Genomic DNA, 16,927 nt, shown 5'->3' with positions numbered 1-16,927 from the left:
TTAACAGGTCATGCATCCAAATTGCTGACAAGAATAATACACAGAAGAATTGAAAAGAAAATTGAGGATGCGCTAGATGATGATCAGTTTGGCTTTAGGAAAAGTAAAGTCACGAGAGAGGCTTCTGACATTGCGGTCAATAATGGAAGCAAGACTAAATAAAAATCAAGACATGTTCATAGGATTTGTCGACCTGGAAAAATCGTTCAACGATGTAAAATGGTGCAAGATGTTTGAAATTCCGAGAAAAGTAGGGCTAAGCTATAGGAAGAGACAGGTCATATACAATGTGTACCACTGCCAAGAGGGAATAATAAGAGAGGACGACCAAGAACGAAGTGCTCGTATTAAAAAGAGTGTAAGACAAGGATGTAGCCTTTCACCCCTACAGTTCAATCTGTACTTCGAGTAAGCAATAATGGAAATAAAAGAAAGGTTCAGGAGTGGAATTAAAATTCAAGCTGAATGGATATCAATGATATGATTCGCTGATGACATTGCTATCCTGAGTGAAAGTGAAGAAGAATTACACGATCTGCTGAACGTAATGAACAGTCTAATGAGTACAGAGTATGGATTGAGAGCAAATCTAAGAAAGATGAAGGTAATGAGAAGTAGTAGAAATGAGAACAGCGGAAACTTAACATCAGGATTGATGGTCATCAAATAGATGAAGTTAAGGAATTCTGCTACCTAGGCAGTAAAATAACCAATGATGGACGGAGCAATGAGGACGTCAAAAGCAGACTAGCAATGGCAAAAAGGGCATTCCTGGCCAAGAGATGTCTATTAATAAGAAATATCAGCCATTGAGGAAGAAATTTCTGAGAATGTACGTCTGGAGTACAGCATTGTGTGGTAGTGAAACATGGACTGTGGGAAAACCGGAACAGAAGAGAATCGAAGCATTTGAGATGTGGTGCTACACACGAATGTTGAAAATTAAGTGGACTGATAAGGGAAGGAATGAGGAGGTTCTGAGCAAAATCGATTACTGGGTTCTGAGCAAAATCGATGACTGATGGGGGAGAACCTGTACTACCGTGATGTATCCACTATCCTCGCAAAAGTGATCCATGGACGAATAAACCAACAACCGCCAACCCATTCCTCACATATCCGGTACTGAGGTACTCATGGCAGCCCATCTTCCTTTCTATTAGTCTTTACACTTACCTTGGTTTGCTATCTGCACCCGTGGTCTTTAAGTTCCAAATGTTGTTAATAGAAGTGAACGCAAAATGCATAAACATTCCAAAAATATACTTTCAGTGTTAAATATTGTGGGATGTAAGTTACATACAGTAACATACAATAATGTATTTCAAATTTTGACATCATAACTATCTTTTATCTACACATAACACTGTTTTGGACAAGAACAGAATCAAATCTGAAATATATCTGCTGCATCTTGGAGCCACTGCTGTTCTAGGCATACATTTGTTGTGATTACAATTGTTTCATTATGAAAGTAAAGAAAAGAAAAAAAATTCCTATGAGTTTTCACTTTCATCACTGTCAGTGGGAGTAATGTTTTCAACATACATCCACTTACAGTTTTCTAACCACACAGAAATCTGTACAAGAATATACGATACTAAACAAACAATTACTTGGTTTGTCATCCAGTTACCTGAGTTTTTTTCATACCATCACTTCATCACAGTTGGACTAATCTCTATCAATTTCTGTATTGGTACACAAGCCCAAATGCAACACAAGTTAATAATCTCAACTAATACAGTAACATTCCAGCTGAAAGCTGTGGTGTGCTGCTGACAGGAATTTGGTTTCACAGTACCAGTCTTATCATCCACTTTACACTGTGTTTTTAGAACTGACAATTCCATTCTTGATGCACTCTAAAGAAAAATCCAAAAATTTATAACATTTAAGTTTACATTTTTTTTTTAAAGAAAGTCAATATAGTACATTTGCTGACAAGCAACACCCATAAACAATATATGTAAAAGTGTTTTATGTTTCTTTTCTACCACCACTTATGCTCTTTCTGTTAAAAATGAAATAATAAACAATAAAATACCAGGCAACTGAAGTAATCAGCAGAAGAATTCCCAACCCATAAGAGCACATGTTCAGTTATTTCATGTTATATACAAAGTAAAAATAATAATAAAAAAACAAGCTAGTTTAAAAAAAAAAAAAAACAAGTATTCAACTGCAGTAATACAAAACAATTTATATAGAATACAGTTCTTACTAGTCACTCATCTGTAATTTAGTTGTTACAAGTTTGAGGCATTTGTATATACAATAGATAACATGTCCACACTAATCCTTCCTAAATTGAGGGTTAGCTCTACCTTCCATCAACCCCTTCAATGTAAATCCTAAAATTCACATAGAATTTAAAAAAATCAAACATTCAATGTAAAAGATTTGCTGATAAATAAGCAGTTGCTGAGTAAAGTAAAAACAGTCAACATGTCATATCAGACTTTGAATCCTCCTCTGAACTATTTTATAACTGAACATTACAAGCAGGCAGATATTATCTGCACAAGAGGAAACAATTTTAATTTCTTCACAATGATTTGTTTCCACTCCTCATCACTACAACATTTACAATAACAGCTTACATATCTCGCATTTCATTTCATTCACTTCTTTACATTCCAAGAAATTTTATGTAATACATTTTCTTACAAACTAATATCAAATACAAGAGTGGGCACGGAAAATGCTCCCGTAAATACAATAGCGCAAAGAGCATATCGACAAGTAACAGTTACAGATAACATGGCACTATTTCACACAAGCATTATTGGAGATATAAAGTAGGTAAAAGCCTCACGAAAAATGTAGGAACTTGGTGCAGTTTGAAAGTTAAATCAGAACTCCACTGCTGGTTTGTGAACAGTCAGTATGTTTTCAGGGAAGAGCTCATATCCTGTGTGTTATTTATTGACATTGGTGTAAAGGAACAGAGAGTGATGGGAAACAAATGAACAAACATAATATGAAGATGCAGCTCCTGCAAACACAAAGGCCACACAGTCCAGAGAAAATGCAATGGAGTAAAAGCTGTCTCAGTGCAAAAATGTGCAGTCAGATCTAGATAAGACCTCAAAGCGGTGTGAAGGTTGGTGACTTGCTTTAAATGTTGAGAAATGTAAAATTGGGCACGCTGTTAAACAAAGAAATATAGTATCATACGACTCCAGCACTAACGAGACACAATCGGAATTAGTCAACTCGTACAAGTATGTGGCTGTTACACTTTATAGAGATACAAAATGGGATGACGACATATGCACAGTTGGATGTGAAGCAGGCAGCAAATTTTGGTTCATTGTTAGGAGTACTGGGGGAATAAAGTCAATCTAGAAAACACTCATGCGACCCATTTTAGGATGTCACTCAAGTCTGTGGGACCTGTACCAAACACGATTGATGTGGGACATTTAACGATACAGAAAAGGGCAGCACAAATGGTCACAGATCTGTTTGATTCACAAGAAAGTGTCACAAAGATGCCAAAGAAACTGAACTGGCACCCTCTCGAAGATAGACACGAACTGTCCCGAGAAATCCTACGTACATAGTTTCGACAAAACCAGCTCTGAGCAAAGAATCTAGCAATGCAGTATAACTGTCAACCTATTGCTCCCTCAGGTACCACGAAGAGGAGATCAGACTACTTACTGTGTACATGGAGGCGTTTAAGCAGTCTTTTTTTCTTGAAGAAGACCTAATAACTAGTATAATGAGTTTGCAGCATACAGACGCAGATCTGTCGCTCCATGTGTCGCATTCATGTGAAGGTTAGGAAGTAAGTTACAAATGTGTTAAATATGGTGACTTTGGGCCCAATGTTTTGTACTCTTTACAAGTGTTCTGCAAACACTAATGTGAGGATCCACAGCAGAAATCAGTTAGCCCACACATGGGGCTGGCCACCTTGAGGCATTGCGGTGCTTGCTGCAGTGTGTTTACGGTCTTTTCCCCCTTTCCTTCTATTAACAATAGGGGAGGAACAGCATTTTACTGCAGTCTGTGCAATAAAAATTTTAGTAATTGGTTTGAGATCAGCTCTCTCGAACATTTGTTAATCATTTACTCGTCACACAGAATATATAAAATTAGATTTTAGTGTAAACTCTGCCTCGATCAAATTAGAAAAGGAATAAGACAAGGGTGGTCATTACCCCCTTATTTTTTATTTAATCTTTTCATTGACATCCAAAGGAAAAACACCTGGTGTTTAATCCCTATACACTGCATCAGATTTGCAGCTATTGCATTTTAATAGCTGATGGCAAGAAACATACACACAGTATACATGGAAGTAATATTCACCCTGCACAATTTCAGATGTGAAGTGGCTGCTAACACAGAGACACAAAAGGTCTGGAACATGTTGGCTTATTTCATCTACAAGTCCAGGAAGTGTTTTTTACAGTCTGCTGCTCCACTTCTGTCACAGTCAACAAAATCCAGGGCCGACCTACAGAAGCAGAAAATCCCAGTCATTCAGAATGTACCAAAACTGGAGAAGAATTGCCACCCAGTCACAATTTGGGGGGGGGGGGGGGGAGGGGGGGGGGGTGCACATCACAGTAGTGAAATACTGGCCACAACTCATATAAATATTGTACTCGGTGAAAATATTTATTTGATTATGTCCAGTTATATTCTATGTAGCACTTTATATCATTCTGTCTTAATTTCTTAGTTTATAACTGTCAATCGATTAATTTATCCACGTACATTTAATATTCTTTTTATTCGATATCTGTTTTAAACAGTACTTGTGACATGAATAAAGGAAAGGACCAATTCCTTCGTAGTGTTAAAGAGAATCTTAGTGTTATAGGATATTGTATTGGACAAGAAGCCTTTGCTACAGGTAACAATGAAACAGATTCAAGCATAAATTAAAATCAATACTAATACAAGTACAGATGAGTTTAGACAAAGGTTATTGTGCATTTTTTGATCAATCAGTGGTCTCCCTGATGTCCAAATATTAAAGTCTAAGACAAACAGTTTCTTGTATTGTTCAAATAATGAAGGGGAACAAATTACAATAAAAATAATCTTTCCTTTGTTGTTTGATTATGTAGGCGATCTATGCATACTTGAGAGATTGACTATACAGATCCTCTTTCAGTTAACAACTGGAGCCGGAATGATGGCAATGGAATAGGTGAGAGAATTGTCCCGCTTAGGAAGAGAGATCACGCAGGATGGCCAAGTGAGGAAGACTTCAGGAGTAGATCGGAACAGGTGAAGACAGCTTTCTCTGATAAGAGCACTCTACCAGTACTGTGTGCCTGTACTGAAATGAAGACCCAGTTCATGAAAGTGTACATACGAAGCAGAGCATGGTATGGGAGCAAAATGTGGGCACCTGGTAATAAGGATGTACATACGAAGCAGAGCATGGTATGGGAGCAAAATGTGGGCACCTGGTAATAAGGAGAAGCAAAAAGGGGAAATATGCAAAATGAGGACTCTAGCAATGGTAAAGAAATAAATTGGCAAGTGGAGTACAAAATTACAAAGTGCTAAAAACAACAGGTGAGGGAACAAATCTATATAGACAGATTTGTGGGATGTCTGCTACAGTATAGTTTACTCAGAGCTATAATGAACAGCAGAGGGGGAAAAATAGTTGGTGAAGACAGAGACTAGAAAATGTGAAACACACTACAGAGGATTTTGGGTGCAGCCTTTAGGTGGAGAGGAGGAGATTAGCATGAGACAGGAAAAGATACAGTACAATGTCAATCTATGACAGCTTAAAAGGAAAGTGTAATTCGATTACTGTGAAAGTAATGCCTCCATGTACCACCGTACTGTGCCAATTCCTTTAGGGCTGTGGATGGGAGGAGCCTGTCCTGCTGTGACAACCACGCGCCCCAGATGTTACACACTTAAATTCTTTCTCCTAGGGCTGCATCAAGGATAGCATTTACACTGTTTTAATTTAGACACTCAGGGTAGAGATGGGCAACTATCGGCACTACTGTGCATGGAAGAATATGCACCAGGCAACCAAATAAGAGTGTTGTCACACCCTGTGTGTTTCAAAGGCTTCCTCAGTTCCATTTCTTGGTACATTCTCCAGTGGCAAAAATTTGATATACAGGGTGTCCACATGATATTTTACTGATTTCCAACTGCTATTTAAAAATAAATAAATAGAACTATGAGGCAGAGATACTTGCACAACTTGCAGAATCATTAAAAGCAACTCAAAATGTCTTATATACCTTATATACCTTTCTCTGAAAAATTCTTTTAATTTTGTTTCAGTTGCTGAATAATTACCAGAAATGACTGCACCTCAAGATCATGGTGTGGCATGCAGAAATGAAATCGCACATTGTGTTCAAAGAAAGTTTTGTCACGGATTTCAAAGGAAGCTGCCAGACGTGAAGATAACTGAGGCTCGGTATGTTTAGTTTGTACCACTGAGAGTAAACAGAAACTCAGGTTCCAGCAGAAAAGGCACATCTGGTGGAATGTTTGAAAGGGACCTTCCAAAGAAACCCATCAAAGTCAGTGCACCGAGCCTCATGAGAGCTAAACACCCCTCACTCAGTAGTCCGTGAGGGGCTGCATAAACAACTCTACCTGCACACTTACGGACTTCAAATTGTGCAAGCATCAAAGCGAAATGGCTATTCACATTTGCTGTTTAGATGTTGCACCAGTTCAAACAACATCCCAAATGTATGGGAAGCAGATTTTCTCCTACGAAGCAAATTTCCGTAAATCGTTACAACATTCACATCTCAGGTTCCAAAAGTCCCCCTACAGTTTCTGAGAATGTGTCATAGACAGGAGAAGATGAATCTGAGGCATGCAATCATGAAAGATAGTACAGTTGGACCATTTTTCTGCAGCAAGGAAATAGTAATGAGAACTGTTTATCTGGATGTGCTTGAGAAATTTGCTGTCCCTCAGCTTCTTCCATTCCAGCCAAATGTGATCCTCCAGCAGGATGGTGCACCAATTCACTGCAGTTTACACATTCACAATTTCCTGGATCAAACATCCGAGTGGGGACAGATAGGATGCGGCGAAGAAACCGAGTGGCCACTGTAGCATCGCAAGTTTGTTCCAAGTGAACGTTTGTTTTAGGATAGCTAGCTGCATGTAACTTCGGGGGCTGACATCTGCCGGCCTAACTGGGAGACCCACGCGCATCTGTCACTACCTGCCATGGGAAAGCTATTCAATGTCTCTTACTGGACATGTACATACACCGCCTATAAAAAGCTAAATGAATGATATTAAATATTATTCAATCATTTTCAAAATTTTGGCATTCAGGAGAAAATTGTATCCAAATTTCAGCTTTATAGCTATCATAGTTTCAGAGATAAAAAAAAAATGCTAAAAAGTAAAAAACTGACACTTAGAAAACTAAATTCACTTAGGAAATTAAATAGTTTATCCTTTGGTGTTATCTAAAAACATAAACAGAACTCACAGGGTGCAAAATTAATTAATTGAGGTTTTCATATTAAAACTTTAATTATTTTTCGTTTTTGCAATATAAAAATGAGACAAAATTATTATTGTGGGAGTATATGTGAGTGAATGAGAGTGTGTACATGGGACATTTGTCAAATTTGAATGTTGCATTATACACCATCTTAAGCAACCTGCAAAAGTTAGTCAAGCCTGTCGTGGGAAAATGTTCATAGGGAATTTACCCACTCTGCCGATGACGTATGTCTAGGTGTGATTGCTATTGTAACAGGGCAGCAAGAAAGTCAGCTGGAGTATTGTCTGTATCTAAACGATATTTCCAGATTTATTGCATTTTCATTTATTAAACATTACCTTAATATTTGTATATCAGGATGACGTAGATGCGTCTGTACATAAGGATTGGTACAGGCCAGTTTTGGTGCGAGTATGATCATGAGTGATCATTCTGATTGGCAGTGAGTACTGTTAGGCAACCAGAATTGAGACGGTTCCCGCTCATTACCTGATAGTTATACTGGGAGTGAGGCTGCAAGAAGGGAGTCTCTAGCTAGCTTTGAGCGCGGACAGTCATGTTACTAGTGCCAGTCAAAATAATGTGTAAAATGAAGGCATACTGAGTTCCTCACGTTTCATACATGTCGTGACTAATGCTGATGTAGTTACAGAGAGTTTTGTGAAGTTTGGAAGTTACAGTATTCAACCACTGAGCATTTTTGGCAATTTCTTTTTTGAAATCCTCCAGAAGGACCAAATGTAATAACTAATGTTAGTGGTGGAATTTAATGACTGTGGAAACGTTGTTTAACGTGAGTCGGATTTGGACAGATTTCTGTCTACTGTGTGTGTGAAATGAGTGTATGAATTGTGAACTTGACCAAAATAACCGATAGTTTAAATTTGGACTGAATAGTACCATTTCTTTGGTTATAAGGACAAATAAACATTTTTGTGTGGAAATTTCGGGCATTATTTTCCAGAAGCCAATCCATTATCTTACTGCCCGATAAATTTTTTATTTATAGTTTTTATACAGAACTTTATTTCATTACTAGAGTTGCACATCCTCAGAAATTGTAGATATTAGATGGTGTTTTTTATGAATGCTGCTTTTACATCATCTTTTAAGTATCTACATTGCCAAGGAACAGACATCGAGCAGACACTGTTCTGAGGTTGGTGAATTTCTAACTTGCAGCCTGCACAGTACATGGAATTTCAAATCCCGCCATGCCACAATTGGTGCATCGGTTGGGTAGGAACTTCATAAAAAAAACAGCAGTGTTTAAATGGACTCAAAGTATTCACATGCGAGTGATAAAGGAACCATTGTGAGACAATAGACAAGTGTGCTAACGAATGGTAGTTGAAGCACAGCAGCAAGGAACTTGTGTGCGAAGTTACTAGTGAAGGTACAAGGCAGCGAGAACAACTGACAGTCTGCAGAAGCAGACTACGTGCCAACAACTGAAGATCAACAGGCGCCACGCTACAGCAGCAAACTGGTAGACGGAGCAGTTGGCAGCCGTGTAGGGAGTGCTGGCCCGTAAACTGGATCGGTTGAAGCAGGTCCTGGAGAACGAACCCGCGGTATCACCTCGCCGTGCAGTCATCCAGACGAGGCAAAAGATAAGTAGTGTTCTACTTAGAGGTTCGTGTGTTTGTGCCAAGAAACTTTGCAGAATGGCTGAAAATAATCAGGCGATAATAAAGGAGAGACTAGGGGTACATTTGGGGAATGTACAAGATGAGAATGATTCCATGATTGGTAATTTCAGATTTGATGCGTCACAAGCAAATGTTAGTGATAGTTTGCCAGATTCACTGTATGTTAATTGTGGGACTGATTGTGAACAAAATGTATCAGAACCCAGTGTCCCATATCTACCTGTTACGGTTAAAGAAATGAAACAGGAACCAGGGTCAGTGGTTTGTGAACCAAAAGAGAGAGTTTCAGATATGTTTGTAAATATTCTCAAACATATGAAGGAGATGGGTAAAGATATAAAATTGTCATTAAGTTCTGATACTGACACCAAAATTAATAAAATGGGTAATGACCTTGATACTAAAATGAATAAATTAGGTCTGGAAATAAATGAGTTACACACTGAAGTAGATGGGTTAATGCAGGAGGTTAACCAAGGGTTCAATAATTTTTCAACTGAGATGGAATCCAAAATGGAAGATAAAATTCCGAATTTGAGGGTAATTGGAAAAATGATATGACTTTGTTCAGCAATAATGTTAAAAGTGACATTAATGAGCTCAGACAGGAATGTAATACTGCTATTGTGACAGTTAAAAGTGAAGTAACCACACAGATTGTACAAATTGCTGAGGACAACCAACAGTCAAAGCAACAGTTACATTTAGAATTAGACAAAGTTAATGAACAGGTTCATAATGTAGAAAAGCACTGTGAAGAAAGACACACAGTATTAGCAAGTAAAATCAAAGAAGACAAAGATGTGTGTACAAAGATTGGTATGCAAGTGGCTAGTAAAATTACTAACGTAGAAACTAATATCCAGCAATTTAGTACCAGTGTGAATGAACAATTGTGTGAACATGAGGGTAGACTAACCCGAGTAGAGAAAAATGTTAACAACCAAAGTGGCTGTGTAGTAACTAAGGGGGTAGTAGAATCATCTGAAATTGCTTATGTAACACATCACCAATTCTTGAAATTTGATCCAAATAAGAATGTTCACCTTAAAGAGTTTTGGAGTGATTTTGAAGATGTGTTACCTAAAGTGTGGAATGACAAGCAAAAGACTGGATTCATCACCTCTTAATCTAATGGGAGAAGCTAGAATCTGGGGGAATTTGGCTTCAGATAAATACGATAAATTAGTAGAGTTCAAACAGACATTTTTTGAAGAATATTGTGGAAAGAGGAAGCAACTGGAAGTGTTGAATAAATTTTGGTCAGGGCAACTGGCAGTGTTGAATAAGTTTTAGTCGGGGGAAAAATATGATTCCAAGAGTGATAACATTAAAAAATTCGTACAAAAGTGGGTAACTACCTTACCTTATTTAAATCCAAAAGTAGAGACAGAACAAATAATCATGGGTAATGAAAACAAATTGCCATTGATCTGGCGAAATAAGATCATTTCGGCACCTAGGGATGACATTGACCAGTTTATTCATTATACTGTGTGAGTAGAAAACTTAAAAAAGGAGGAAAATAAGAGAAGAGAGTATAGGCCTTCCGTTAGATCAAATGACAACACAGCCAAAGTCAATGTAAACAGAATAGGCGGTCAAAGAGGTAACAGTTATAGAGGCAGATATCGGGGGGAGAGGGGCCTATGTTGGAAATAGGTTCAACGACCGAGTACAATACTTTGATTGCTGTCAGCTGCAGTCTGCTAATGTAACGGGTAGGCGCGGCCCGACAGGTGACAGAAACATCAGAGACAATGACATCACACAGGAGGAAACCTGTTAGCAGTCTGCAATGGCGCTAGCATTTGCAGACTGAAATCACATAAGTTAAACCCGCTAGTGACGCCCTTTATTAAGAAGGCACGTACCAAACAGCATGGGAGTAGCATAATAGAAAATAGAAGGGTAGAGGAGAATGACACCGTAAAACAATTTGGTTATTCAGTAAATGCAGTAGTCTTTCGTGAAATGGAAAGCTCAAATAAAGATCGCAGGAACCATATTAAGAAGGAACTAAATACAGAAAGTGAAGACTCAGATCAGGAGGTGGGGGCGAATCAGCACTGCAAAACAGATGAGAGGCCTACTAGAGATGGTGGAAGTAGCATTATTATCGGGGAAACATTCAGGGAGGTACCCAAGGAAAAGTATAATAGTGTAAAGGAGGTGGTATATAGGTTGAATGAACTAATTCCAATAGTGAGGAAGAGGGGTTAGAAGAAGAGGAAGGAGTAAACGATTTTGAAAATTCTTACAACACCTTGGTGAGGGTTGCAGAATAAGAGGTTATTAAAGAGGGTGAGAAGCTAGAGAAATATTTTGATTTATCAAGAGTGGACAGGATAGTTAAAGCTACCACTACTAACGAAGTAAAAGAGGACCCAGTTAAGGTAAGTGTACTTTCCACAGAAGGGGTAGGTTTTGATAGGCGTGAAGTAGTGCGGGATTTATTAGACAAACCTGAGTCTGTAGTCAGAAAAGAATATATTGGACAACCTATAATTGAGGTGACAGTGTTTGGAGAAAAGGTTCCTTGTCTAACTGATACCAGTTCGGAAGTGTGTGCTGTATCACAGAATTTTGTAAATGCTCTCCCAAAGAATAAACAAACAGTTGTAATGCCAGTGAGCGGTTTAAACATTATTGTAGCTACTGGGAAAACTAAGAAAGTAGTTAAACAAGAAGTCCTATTACCCAGAGCTGTAAGTGGGGTAGCCATAAAACAGAATTTTCTAGTTATAAATGGACTCAGTGTGGAAATGTTGGTAGGTGCCAAATTCTTGCATAAATATGAAGGATGGGTAAATTTTGGATCCAATGATGTAATTATAAGAATCAGTGGAAAACCTGTAGTTATTCCATTCATTGGAAAAAGACCAAGTGTAAACGAAGAACGAAGTGACATTCCTATACAATACTCCAGGGTCGTGTGTCTTGCACGTTGCGGTTAGTGCCCGCAGAGTGTTCAACTGATCGTTTATTTCTTCAATTTTCGTTTTCGTAAACCAGTCGCCTATCTGTCTCTTTAATCTATGTATCCTTTCTCCCCACCTTTGGGAGTCAGGATCTATCTATCTATCCATTGCAATTTCTTGTATTACCACTCAGCACTACCAACAGGTTACAGACCTGCTGAGTGATGTGAACACTTAAACTATTGACAGAGTCCTTAGACGGTCTTCCTATTCTTGTGCAGGCCCTTGTATGGATCCTTGACAATACCATCTAGTTACCGACTTGTTGAAAGTAAAAGAGGGGACTGAGGTAACAGTGCTCACTAAAGTGTATTTAATATTGTCAATAAGGTATGTTTTCTTGAATATAGTGAATAGAGGTGTTGGAGCGTAGAGCCGCAGTAATTGGCTAACAGGTTCAGTACTGTTCTATAAGGACTTTTTTTAAAAATTTTTTTTAATGTTCTTGAATATTATGTATGAGAAGGGCAGAGACACAGAGGTGGTATGAGCTGTGTTCAAATTTTCTACATGAACTTTTGGTATTCTTTGCCAATAGTAATGTATTCCTTATGTAATATGTGTATAATGTGAAGACTTTACTAGAGCCACAGAAACTGCCAAGGATATTTTTCAGAGATTTTGCTGAGGACTTCTCTATAGAATAGATATTCTTTGTATATAGTATTATGTAAGATGTGTCTCAAAGCTACTGAAGCAGGCATAAGTAAATTTTAGTAACATGATTAAACTGTTTTCTCTTTTGGTAAGATGTGTATAGAAGGAGATGCAGGACTGCAGGTGGGGTGGACTGAATGATTTTCAGTGCTTAATGATTTTGTATTTCTTTACATAATGTTTAATGAATTTTTTTCTTTTTTTTTTGAAAGGGGGGGGGGGCGCAGATGGTGGCGGAGATAACTTTTCAGGATATTTTATGATGTATTTTGTTCTTTGTGTACAATAGCTTATTTGTGTGAAGGTGTAAATTTGGTTTTCTGAAAAAGAGTTAAGAAAGAGTGTTTTATTATGAAGCAACAGATTTTGTAACAGTAACTTGCTTAATCGTTAACAGATTTTGAAAAAAAGAATTCAGTGATGGTGCCAATTTTGGGGTACTGTTGATTTTTTTTGAGGGACAGTTAATTCACTTTTTACTGAGAGGATTAGTGTCAAATGTAGATACTGTAAAGAAAATGTTAAATTGCAGTGTAATATGAATTTGTCTGAGAGAAATTTTTTGTTTAAATAAGAAGTAAATTGTGGAGGACAGTAAAGTTTCCGGAAATTCTTTTTCTGAAATTCTGTGCTATTGAATTTGAGAGCAGCAACTGCTGATTGGAGTATACATGTGTGTTAGGGTAGGATGTATAGATTAAGAATGGACTCTTAGACATACTGTATATCATAGGTATGAAAATATGACAGAACCTGATACGAGATTGAGAGAGAACCTGGTTTGAGACAGAGCTGGACGCTGTATCCCAGTGACGAGCCCATGGTGTGACCCATATGTAAGTTTTGAATAGAAGTGATGCGCACTCACTTTATTCATTGGAGACAGTAATCAGAACCCCAACGTGTTGTCAGAGAAATGTTAGATAAAGAGACGACCACCATATCGAAGTGAATATATTCTGCGATATGAAAGGACACCCTCCACAGTGCCGAAATTATATTTGTAGTCAAATTTTTGGACACTGATAGGGCGGAATGTTAATTGTTTGTTTTTGCTTGAATTCATTATGAAAGAGTAAGGACCTTTCGTGTGAAAAATATGATATGAGAAAAAGATGGAAATTTTGTAAATTAATTTGATTGTATGCTATTCAGTACTAGCCCTTGATATTCGATGTAATCGTGTATAATACTGTCATGTAGCTTAGATATTTGGTTAATTGAGGAAAACAAATTTTGATTAACAGTGTAGTGGTATTTAAAGATTCAACTAAAAATAATAATAATAAAAAAATAAAACTCGTCTGCAATAAGAACCATAAAATATGCTCAGGAGAGATTTTAGGTTCTTAGGGGGTATGTAGTGTCGCAAGTTTGTTCCGAGCGAATGTTTGTTTTAGAATAGCTAACTGCATGTAACATCAGAGGCTGACATCTGCAAGCCTAACCAGGAGACACAAGCGCATCTGTCACTACCTGCCATGGGGAAGCTATCTAACGAAATTAAATAGTTTATCCTTTGGTATTATCTAGAAACATAAACATAACTCGCAGGGTGCAGAATCAATTAATTAATATTAAAACTTTCATTATTTTTCGTTTTTGTAATTTAAAGATGAGACAAAATTATTATTGGTGTCTACGATTGTTGTGGGAGTATATGTGAGTGAATGAGAGTGTGTACATGGGACATTCGACAAATTTTAATGTTGTATTATATACCAACTTAAGTAACCTGCAAGAGTTTGTCAAGCCTGTCGTAGGAAAATGTACATAGGGAATGAACCCACACTGCCGATGACGTATGTCGAGGTGTGATTGCTATTGTAACAGAGCTGTCACAAAGTCAGCTGGAGTATTATCTGTATCTTCAGGATAGTTCCAGATTTATTGTCTTTTCATTTTCATCTATTAAACATTATTTTAATATTTGTATATCAGGATGACATAGATGCATCTGTATTTAAGGATTGGTGCAGGCCAGTTTTGGTGCGAGTATGACCATGAGTGAGCATTCTCAATGGCAGTGAGTAATGTGGTTCCCACTCATTATCTGATAGTTATACTGGGAGTGAGGCTGCAAGAAGGGAATTTCTCGCTAGCTTTGAACGCAGATGGTCATGTTACTAGTGAGAGTCAAAACATTGTGTAAAATGAAGGAATACTGAGTTCCTCATGTTTGATACATGTCGTGACTAACGCTGATGTAGTTACGGAGAGTTTTGTGAAGTTTGAAAGTTTTAGAACTGTGTTGTTGGAATGATATTCGCGTGTGAAAATTTGGCCTTCATAGTATCTGCGGCATGTTTCAGTATTCAATCACTGGGAATTTTTGGCGAGCAATCCATCAGAAGGACTGAATGTAATAACTAATGTTAGTGGCGGAATTTAATGACTGTGGAAACATTTAACTCGGGTCGGATTTGGACAGATTTCTGGCTACTGTGCGTGCGAAATGAGCGTATGAATTTTGAATGTGATGAAAATAACCAATAGTTTAAATGTGGACTGAATAGTATCATTTCTTTGGTTATAAGAGCAAATAAACATTTTTGTGTGGAAATTTTGGGCATTATTTTCCAGAAGCCAATCCATTATCTTACCTCCCAATAAATTTTTTATCGACAGTTTTTCTACAGAACTTTATTTCATTACTAAAATTGCGCGTCCTCAAAAACTGTAGATATTAGATGGTGTTCTTTATGAATGCTGCTTTTACATAATCTTTTTATGCTGCTTTTACATCATATTTTTAAGTATCTACGCTGCCGAGTGAAGGGACATCAAGCAGACGCCGTTCTGAGGTAGGTGAATTTCTAATTTGCAGCCAGCAAAGCGGACGGAATTTCAAACTCCGCCACGCTGTACTACGACGATCTCAGGACATGAGCCCTCCAGATTTCTCCCTGTGGGATTACATGGAAGAAAACTGGGTATGCATCACCTGCACATAACATCAGTGATCTCCACAGAATTACAGATACTGAGCCTCTGTTACACCAGATGTGCTCACGTGCACAGGTGCTGCAAACTGCAGTATTTGTCCCTCACAAATTTCTTAAAAATTGCGTATGGGAATCGATGTGGTTTCATGTGGGCATCTTGTATACCATGTGTTTAGGCTCTATACAGCAAGTTCAATAGCACAGCAGTGCCGAGAAATGGTATCGAATGAACCGTGTCAGCTTGCCACCGAAATCCTTCTAATAAAATTACTGGCAGATTAAGACTGTGCACCATCTGGGATCCAAACTCTCAGCCTCAGCTGCAGCAGGCAGCCATTCCTCTATTCTGGGAGTGCTAGCCCAGCAATAAGGTATGTGGGAGAGCTCCTGTGAAGTTTGGAAGGTAGGAAGTACATCTGTGTGAAGGCAGGTCTTGAGTCATGCCCAGCTAGCTCAGCTGGTAAGAGCACGGCATGCTAAGGGTGAGTCCCAGTTGGCGCACAGTTTTAATATTCCAGGCAGTTTCAAAATGCCGCACACTCCATTGTTGACTGACAGGTTTATTCAATTCTTTTACTGTTCACGTTGAGACCTATAGTGAGCTTCTCGGAGGAAGCCAATTACACGCATCAGCCACTTTTTTATTTGAAACAAACACTTAATTTTATGGGCAATTTGTATTTTTTGCTCCTTAGGCATTAGCGAACAGCCTGATGGTACAAATAAAACAAACGTTATGAGCACCGTCATCACGTACAGTCTTACGACACATTTGTCTCCCCCACAAACAAGAACTAATAAAGTTTTCACGCTCTCAAACTAAAATAGAGCCAATAATCGCAGCACTTGATACATCACAAATAATAGGTAATCCTATATTGGCACAGTTTAGTTCAGTAATTATGAATTCTTCTGTGAATGTGGATTTTGAGCTGATTCCTTAAGATGTATACATAGATAAAGCAGTTGTACCTACTTCCTATTGAAAGCCTGCTTCATCCACTTCAGTTCGATACTTGTAGCATTTGTACAGTGAATATTTGCACATATTGTCTAAAATGCTGAATGGCAGTGACAGTGAGAAAAGCATTTCCAAAAAAGACTAATACATAGCTCTGAACAGAAGTGAAGTGTGGACAATAAAAAACTCAGATGAGAGGAGAATGAAAGCTTTTGGAGTGTGGCACTTCAGAAGAATGTGTGGCG

At 38.0% G+C, this 16,927-nt stretch overlaps 1 long non-coding RNA gene across 1 annotated transcript; it reads right to left on the bottom strand.

The window, feature by feature from the left end:
* Window positions 1-1,248: 1,248 nt before the first annotated feature.
* Window positions 1,249-7,268, bottom strand: LOC126191137 (uncharacterized). Its single transcript, XR_007538321.1, has 2 exons — window positions 5,436-7,268; window positions 1,249-5,377 (listed from the first exon to the last, which is right to left on the bottom strand). It is a non-coding gene; the product is annotated as an uncharacterized LOC126191137 (long non-coding RNA).
* Between the last annotated feature and the right edge of the window lie 9,659 nt (window positions 7,269-16,927).

The sequence above is a fragment of the Schistocerca cancellata genome, chromosome 6, assembly GCF_023864275.1.
Source record: "Schistocerca cancellata isolate TAMUIC-IGC-003103 chromosome 6, iqSchCanc2.1, whole genome shotgun sequence".
In the NCBI taxonomy this organism is placed as follows: Eukaryota; Metazoa; Arthropoda; class Insecta; order Orthoptera; family Acrididae; genus Schistocerca; species Schistocerca cancellata.
This window is presented reverse-complemented; position numbering and strand designations above follow the sequence as displayed.